The following is an 8,594-nucleotide window of genomic DNA, read 5'->3' as shown; positions in this document are numbered from 1 at the left end:
CGGGAGTTATCAGAGGGATTTTTAGGAGTTTACCATTTTTTTTTAATTAATTATTCCTATACTTCAAAATTGCGTTTTAATTTTAAAGTTATGTGTTTTAGGAGTCTCTGGTTCACAATCCAGGCTTTGATGAAAAACTACCTTACAAAAATAATTGTTACGAGAAACTATTTTTAAAACAAAAATTATTGTAAGAAGCTACCTTTCGCATGATTTCGGCATTATTCTGACATTACCATTTCTTTTCCTTCTTTCCCTCTTTTTTTCATTCATTTTTACCTAAAAACAACCACATGTACTATTGATTCTTAGAGCATATATAATGAAAACTTTTATTATGGATCGAACGGGAAGATAAAAAGTCAACACAAGAAAATAAAGTCAATGACTAGAATCCGAGAAAAGGTAGCTTTTACGGTTTTGTCACCAAATACCCCTGAAAAAAAATTTATTCACCAAATACCCCAACTTTTTTCAAAATTCACCAGATACCCCTAACTTTTAAAAAAATTCACCAGATACCCCAAATTTTGAAAAAAATGACAAATAATACCCTTAATGACTAACGGCGGTTAACTCCGTTAGTCATTGGTGTTAATTAACCCTAAAAAAGTCTAATTAATCCTAAAAATTCAAAAAACCTAACTAACCCTAACCCCTCTCTCTCCCCTAACCCACCACCCCCTAACAAACATATCCCCACCAGCCCCCCTCCCCCTCCACCTCCCACGCAACTCTCCCCCATTCTCCGACGCGTCGTCGCACCCCCCTCCCCCAGCTCGAAGCCACACCTCCTTCTCTCGTCTTCGGTGCGTCGTCGCATCCCCCCCTTCCCCAACCCGCAGCCGCGCCTTTCCCTCTCTCATCATTCCTCGCTCAGTCTCCGATTCGGCGCGTCGTCCAAATGGAGGAAGCCACCACCATCATCTTCTCTCGCGATTTCAAACTCGCCGGAAAATTTCGCGTTGATTACGTTTCTCGCCGTCGAATTTGGACAGATAACATCGATAAACTCGAAGTTTCCAGCGGTTAGGGTTCCGCCAGCAGAAGCGTCCCATTTTGTCTTGCAAATTTCGGCGTTATAGCCGATTTGACGAAGGTCGCCATTAAATTCCGGTTGGTGGCTGCCGGGGAGGGGTACGGATAGGGGTGGGTCTGATGTTGGTGGCTGCGGGGGAGGGGTAGGGGCGGGGTGTTCGGTGGCTGCAGGGGAAGGGTAGAGGGTGGGTCTGCTATTAGTGGCTGCGGGGAGGGTAGGGGTGGGGTTGGTGTCGGTGGCTGCGGGGGAAGGGTAGAGGGTGGGTCTGCTATTAGTGGCTGCGGGGGAGGGTAGGGGGTGGGGTTGGTGTCGGTGTGCTGGCTGCGGGGAGGGGGTTGGTGGTGTTGGTGTCGGTGGCTGCGGGGGAGGGGGCTGGTAGGGCTGGTGGTACTGGGGTTGGTGGGGGTGGTGGGTTGGGGGCTAGTAGGACTGGGGTTGTTAGGGGGTGGGGGGGTGGTGGGTTAGGGGAGAGTGAGGGTTAGGGTTAGGATTAGTTAGGGTTAATTAGGTTAACTTAGGTTAATTAGGTTGACTTAGGGTTCATTAGGTTCACTTAGGGCTAATTAGGTTGACTTAGGCAATGTTGTAAATAAACACTAACGGAGACTAACGTCCGTCAACTTTTGGGGTATCTGGTGAATTTTTTTACAAAAGTTAGGGGTATCTGGTGAATTTTGAAAAAAGTTGGGGTATCTGGTGAATAAATTTTTTTGTTAGGGGTATTTGGTGAAAAAATCGTAGCTTTTATGATATTTTGTGTTTAAAAGGTAGTTCATTCCAACATTTTTATTATACGGTAGTTTTTCAGACAAATTTGTTTTTGCACGTTAAAATTAAAACTTCCTATTTATATTAGTTAATTCTATTAAGTGGATTGTATACACCATGTTAGACCCCTCAAAAAGTATACTTTCTTTGTTTTTAATTTATTTGTACTGATCTGAATTGTTCTTTCCGATTGAAGTGAACCGAACCTAATTTAATTCATCTAAACTGAATTGAATTGAATAAAAACCGTGAGAGGAAACTAACTAAGCTAAATTAAACTGAATTTGTCTCAGTTGAACTAAACTAAATTTTCATTAACTCAGTTCAAAAGAATAGAGCCTTTCAACGTTTCTCATTTTAAGAAGTTTTTTATTACTTGCAACGTTGACAATTTTTTGGGCAATATATTGTCTTTTTTCTCTCTACTAGCACAAGAAAATTCCTTTACTACCACTCTCTTCTCCTTGTTCCTTGTTCACATTTTAATGTTGCTAGTAGGCTTCTAATCGAGTAAGAGGATCGCAAGTAGAGGTCTGTCCAATCAGGTTGAAACATGTGTAAACGCGTTTTTGAAAAGATAGAAAAGTAACCTGTGTCTCACACAGGACCTTCGTTAGACGCAGGACTCTATGTGAGTCACAAGTCCACATGCCAGGCGCGCTGTTCTGGCCAATGTGAAACGCGTACTTTTAAGATGCTATTTTATCCCTAAAAATTCGGGGATTTAATTTACGGGATGCAAAATCTTATTTATGCTCAAAGTATTTATTAAAGATAATAAAAGTATTTATGGAAATATTTATTACAATAATAGATATTTGATTGGGATCTTAAAGTGGACTTAGAACATTTTATGGATGGATTAATTTACAATTAATCAGCTTGAATAAATAATTGGGTTTTAGAATATTATTTCGAAACACAACATGGCCTGGTAATTCGGGTTGCTCTTCAATTAGGTTGCGCCAACTAATACCGTGGTATGTTTCATCATTGGACCCTTAAATGGGGAGACACGATTATGTGTGTACAAAAGCCCCCACTTTGACCGAGGTTCAGGAAACCGAAATTCAAAGTGTACGGTCGAAGAACGATTCTAAACGCTCTGCAATTTAGAACTGATCTATATATATGTCGGTCTCTACAAAACAAAGTTCGTATGGTTTTAAGGATGACTAGCTTCGCTAGGTCAAAGGTGTCGTTATGGTCTTAAGGTGACTAGCTTCTCTAGGTCAAAAATGTCGTTAAGGTCTTAAGGGTGACTAGCTTCGCTAAGTCAACGGGTGTCGTTATGGTCTTCAAGGGATGCTAGCTTCGCTATACTCAATGGTTTGGACTTCGTCCTATATGGGTTTGGAAATGGATTTGATTAGACTTGGGAAATGAGTAATGCCTTATATGGACCTAATTTTGGACTTAGTCCTATATTGATTTGAATTTAGACTTGAAAATGCACATGAGCTTGACATTAGAAATGGACTAGGATTGGACTAGAATAGACTTGGACTGGGCTTGAGATAGACTAGGGTTCACATAAAGATGCAAATGGGCCTAGATTTTAACATGGTCTAGACATATATGGGCCTAAGAAGGATTTTAATGCTAGCTGGCCTAATATGAATGCATGGACTCAAATTAGATGGCCCTAATATGATTGTAAAATGGACTCTAATGCATATATATGGGCCTAAAATGAATTCAAGTGAATTAAATTGGCTGGATTGAATTGGATAGAGGTGTTGAGAATGGGCTTAGAATTTTCGAAATTCTTTTTTGAAAGGAACCCCTTGCTTGTGTTTATCTTTTGTTAGGAAAAGATGATGTATTAATTTTGAAAATATATATTTTTGAATATCATGTAGGATGGTGTTAAGTAAATGCTTTTCGAGAAAGAGAAGAATAGAATATGGTGTAGGATTGATTTTGAAAAAAATGGTAAGGTTTGTTCTTGAAATTGATTGAATATGGTAGGGTAGGATTGATAACGAAGATTAGTTGAACACCAGGGAGAAAAGGAAGAGGTAGACATGCATGACAACTCTAACTCTACAATGACCACTTTAGATGCACTTTTTAGGACAGATTTGCCCTTGCATGAAAAGACTGATTTTTGGAATTAGGTGAGACTCCTAAAATGATAATTTTTTTAATGCGAATGCAGACAAACCGAACATAGGATCGACCACCACGACGAATAAATCAAAGAAAAGCATGTGATGCACAGACTGTGTGTCGCGCAGCATTGTTGTGTGCGGCGCGCAATCGTGCTTCTGGCGCGGGAATGGTGCGTCAGGCGTAACTTAATGCGCTTGGCGCACTACTCCCCCGATATGTTTTTCGGGGATTTAGGCTAAGTTTTGGTCGATTGACGATTTTATTTAGATGCAATTTTTAGGAACGACGCATAATAATGACAATTTGACAAGATAATAACAGGAAAAAATTGCAATCACAGGCAAATGTCATATAATATAGATGCAAAAGTTCCAACTTAATGTCCGACTCTATGTTTGAAACTATTGGTAAGATTTAGGTTCAGTCTAAAAGGGTCCATGACTAAGAGATTGATCCCACGATTCGTACCCCTACTAAAAGAGGTTGCTACGTGTAAGACGCACTGTAGTTCTCAAGTAAGGAACAAGAGAACAATGCCATGGTTGAATAGGTTTGCTTATAACTAAGATCCAACACTATTGCTGATGAAGCTTTTTGGAAGGACAAAGCGCAAATTAAACCCCCTAAGGGCTGACCAGACACATAGAACATGTGCTAATGAGGCAAGGTAGATTGTTCTTATAGTGGCTAAACAAAAGTCATGCATATGCAAAACAGTATATTATTCTAAGGCATAAAAGAAGAATAAATCGTATTTTTTAATTTTCACCCACTCATTTAAAAACTTAATTTATTAAAATCCTCCCCAGTGGAGTCGCTAAATTGTAGCCGTGAATTTTTACTTTTATGCCTACCGCGGTAAGGTGCGAGCGCGTTTATTTCACTACCCCATTGTTAAAGTTTTATTAAAAATATGTTTTTTTAAAGTCGCCAACAAGTCTTTCAAGGAAGACTCATAACCTAATTGGATATTGGGAAACTATAGGGACATCTCAAGGACTTATGCAATGTAGATTTCCCTGTCTAGACTCCATAGATGGCCAGGAACCGAAAATTGAGTTCGGGATTGAGGGTACAATGCATTTAAGAACTATATTTCTCATTGTTGGCCTCTACTAAATATCGATTCATTACAGATTTTCTGCAAAAGAATAACCAAATAATATTTTTATAATAATTAGTCTAGGTTGGTTCATGAAACACACAAAAATATTATATTATTTTTAGTGACAAGTTATTAAGCAATCATATTACAAGTTTCCCAGCAGGTTGTCCAAATTGTCTATATTTATTAGAATATTTATTTAGGTCTTGTTTAGCAATAATAACATGTGGGTGATAAAATCATGCGACTAGTGGAGAAAAACGGAAGGGCTGCGTTTTTGGCCAGCAACCCTTTCTGTAGCATCCCTTCTTTGTACAAAGGGTTGCGGTTTTGACCATAACTGCAGCCCTTTTGACCCAAAACAAAAAAAAAATTGGCAATTTTTTACTCCTAAATATATCAAGAAATTTACAACATGAAAAATCAAAAAACGAATCAACAAACAAACAAAACAAAATTATTTATTAACAATCAACAAGAACATCAAATTACAATTTATAGTAAAAATAAAAAACAATTTAAGGCATTAACTATTAAAAAACGAACAACAATAATAGTTGAAATTATATATCAACAAGAACGAACGAATGAAAATAGAAAAACGAAATTACATAACAACAAGAACAGTCGAAATTTATAGATATGAAAAAAAAATCATTGTCGAAATTTATAGATCTGAAAAAAAAAAACGAAATTACATAACAACCAGAAAAATGAACGAAAATGAAAAAAACAAAAATGAAAAAAATGAATGAAAATATAAAAACAAACGAAAATGAAAAAAAACAAACGAAAACAAAAAAAACCGACTACAATCACCGCAGCAACGGTTGAGGGTCGCCGGAATTCGGCGCAAATGGCGGCGAGAGACGAAGGAAGACATGAGATCCGAAAGAGACGAAGTGTGGTGGTCTGGTGGTGTGCGCAAATGTCGGCTAGAGACGAAGGAGGATAGGAGATCTGAGAACCGAGGTTGAGCGTCGCCGGAATTCGGCGGCTATAGTCGGCTCAATGAAGAAGTGGTGGTGGATAGCTTATGTGATGGTTTATGTGGCTAAGATGGTGTCGTGGTAATTTTCGTCCATGGGGGTGGTGGTTTCAGTGGGTGGGTGGTGGTTTTGGTAGATAGGGTGGTGGTTAGGGTGGAGGGAGAGGTGGTATCGATGGCTAGGGTAGTGGGTCGATGGTTAGGTGATGATTTGTTAGAGTGAGGAGAGAGAGAGATGAGAGAAAGATGACTGAAAAGATGCGGGAGTTTGTGGTCGGCTCAATGAAAATAATGCATGAGAGAGCTTCATTGATTATAATGCGCGGGGTGCATTCTTTTAACCTAAATCCATTAATTGTAAAAGGATGTGAGTTGGCCCAAAACCGCAGCCCTTCACTATTAAGGGTTGCGTTTTTCGAAAACCGCAGCCCTTCATTTTTTTTCCCTAGTGTGCATGGGACAAATAAGACGATCAGGAATATTATATACAAGAATAATAAAAATGATTAGAATTTACAAATAATTACGACTATCAATTAGAGATCTACATCATGACAAAAACTGTTAGTAACTTCAATACAATAAATATAATTGATTATTCAAGGATCCTCGGGATTATACCTATGTGGTTTAGATCGAAGAGCATAATGATCTTCAGGCATAGGAACCAAGAACGTAGAATGATCAGGAACTGGAAATTGATTTGCTGTATTGAAAGTGTTTTAAGTATATGGAGGTTCGTAATAGGATTCGTAAGTAGTACTCGTAAGTATTTTTTGTTTGTGAAATAATAATGAAAAGCCATGTTTTATTCGGGAAATAAACTCGTATTTATAGGCAAAGGAAAGATGCGCTGCACGCGCCTACTACGCCGGGCATAGTCCGACGTGGCAGGCGCACAGCCACACATCAGGCGCATATTGGCGCGTCTGACGTAACCTGCCTAATCAGATTTGAACATGTATAAACGCGTTTTTGAAAAGATAGATAAGTAACTTGCATCTCACACAGGACCTGCGTCAGGCGCAGAACTTTGTGTGAGTCACAAGTACACGTGCCAGGCGCTGACGCTTTCTGGCCAATGCGATGGACGCATGTGGCACGCTGAGCGCGGCCGCCGCGTTCTGTGCATATTCCACCATATTCGAATCGAGTGCTTTGAAGATGCTATTTCATCCCTTAAAATCCAAGGATTGAATTTACGGGATGCAAAATCTGATTTATGCTCAAAATATTTGTTAAATATAATAAAAGCATTTTTGAAAATCTTTGTTAAAATAATAAATATTTAATTCGGCTCTTAAAGTGGACTTAAAACGTTTTATGGGCTTAATTTACAATTAATAATCATGAATAATTAATTGGGCTTTAGAATATCATTTCAAAATACAACATGGTCTTGTTTTTCAAATTGCTCTTCTACTAGGTCATGCCAACTAATACGGCGGTATGATTCATCATTGCACCCTTAAATGGGGATACATGATTATGTGACTACACACCAAAATGTGTCCAATGGATAATGCAATGTGTCACAATAGTGTCCTACTCCATCATCATCAAAGTTGAGCCATATGACAAATTCAGGCCACTTGTGGCCTAAGACAGGGAGATACGTTATCCCCTAACTTGCTTGTTTTGGTCATGGAGCTCCTTTCCATAATGATCTCTAAAACTAAAAGTGAAGGCAGAATTCCTGGATTTAGAATTGCACAGAGAAGCCATGTGAGTGTCCCATCTATTTTTTTGCTGATAACTCTCTCATATTTAATAAAGCAACACCCCGACCGTGAGGCACAATTAAGGAAATTCTTCATGAGTTCAATTGCATCATAGGTGAGGTCAAAAATTACACTAAGTCTATGATGATGTTCAGTCCTAACACACTATCATGATTCAAAAGATTTATGAGGAGCATCACTGGGCCCCCATCTAGGGACAACCTAAGGAAGTATTTGGGATGCAATGTTGAAGTATATGGTAGAAGCACCAGTAAGTTTGCATCATATCCAGAGAAGGAACGCCGATAAGTGGGGACTAGAAGCATATGGATCGATCACATGCAGGGCGTGTTATGCTAATAAATGGGGTGCTTGCTTCTCTATGCCAACACACCTTGCCGGTTTTCCACCTTGCAAAAATGGTAGCGGACCAAATGAATGCAATGTTCTCTAGATTTTTCTAGAGAAATTCTAAGGCAACAAAACCAATTTATTGGAGAAGTAAACAACTTATAGGGACGCTCAAGACCGCGGGAGGTACAAGCATTATGAATGTTCAGCTATTTAATAAAGCACTATTATTAAAACAAGCAACTCGTATGCATAATAACCCCGATCTTCTTGTCTCAAAGGTAATGAAAGCAAAATACAAGGGATCCTGGTCACTTTAGGATTGAGTGGTAGGAAACTTGGTTCATCAACATGGGGATTTAGAGGACTATATCGTGCGGTAAAAGAGTGCATAGAAAGCTTCATGCGAACAACAGGAAATGGCCGCATCACAAGGATTCTTCGAGATAGGTGGGTTAAAGGGGAACCCTTGCAAGTGAAACATCTTATCAACCTAGATGAAGAAGG

This window comes from Beta vulgaris, chromosome 3 (assembly GCF_026745355.1).
Source record: "Beta vulgaris subsp. vulgaris cultivar EL10 chromosome 3, EL10.2, whole genome shotgun sequence".
Classification (NCBI taxonomy): Eukaryota; Viridiplantae; Streptophyta; class Magnoliopsida; order Caryophyllales; family Amaranthaceae; genus Beta; species Beta vulgaris.
This window is presented reverse-complemented; position numbering follows the sequence as displayed.